The sequence below is a fragment of the Crocodylus porosus genome, unplaced genomic scaffold, assembly GCF_001723895.1.
Source record: "Crocodylus porosus isolate Cpor-Errol unplaced genomic scaffold, CroPor_comp1, whole genome shotgun sequence".
NCBI classification, from domain to species: Eukaryota; Metazoa; Chordata; order Crocodylia; family Crocodylidae; genus Crocodylus; species Crocodylus porosus.
The window spans coordinates 90,176,489-90,177,222 of record NW_017728943.1 but is presented as its reverse complement, the minus strand read 5'-3'; the positions used below and the strand labels follow the sequence as shown (position 1 = coordinate 90,177,222).

At 41.4% G+C, this 734-nt stretch overlaps 1 long non-coding RNA gene across 1 annotated transcript in view; it reads right to left on the bottom strand.

Annotated features, from left to right (window-relative positions):
• Positions 1-346: 346 nt before the first annotated feature.
• The window catches only part of LOC109319279, a 1,834-nt gene continuing 1,446 nt past the window's right edge, over positions 347-734 (bottom strand). The window contains exon 3 of the long non-coding RNA XR_002103457.1: positions 347-366. This is a non-coding gene — a long non-coding RNA (uncharacterized LOC109319279). The remainder of the gene's footprint in view (positions 367-734) is intronic.

Sequence of the window (734 nt, the reverse complement as noted above, 5' to 3'; positions counted from 1 at the left end):
ATTACAAGACCGCAAAAACCTAAAGCAAAATATAAACAATACAGAAAGGAGGACCTCACTACGAAGCAGGAAAACAGAGGCCAAAGAGAATTACTTGAAGAAACAATGGTAAGCTGCAGATGCTGTGGGGTTACAACAAAACCATGAAATGCCCTGTATTTGGTAAGCGCTGCAACAAATGCAAAAGATACAATCACTTTGCAAGAGTTTGCAGAAAGAAGCAGGATGCACCACACAAGAAACAACATGTGCATGCTCTATGCAATGAGGAAAAGGAAGAATTCCTCACTGGCCCAATGTTACAGGGGTATAGGTTGTAGCTGTGTTGGTCTAAGGACATAGGCAGACAAGGTTCTTTGGGTGAATCTGATATCTTTTATTAGACCACTTAAACAGTTGGAGAACAATTTTTAAGTAAGCTTTCAGGTTCAAAAACCCTTCATCAAGCTAAAGACATTTCAGCAGTTTGTGTGTGCTCTTCCTGGATGGAATGAAAAGTAAAAAAGCCAGAGGCTTGGCTGGTATGCATACAAGACAGATAGTCAGTGAGAATGTAGATTGAGGAGTCAATGGATGAGAGACAGGCTGGGTGGGGGGGGAGAGAAAGGGGATGAAAAGTGGAGAAGTACCTGGGAAGTCAGCTGTCAGGCAGGTTATAATGTGTTATAAAGCCAATGTCTATATTTAGTCCATGATTTTTAGTATCCAGGAGGTTGATGAAGTGGAGTTCATAG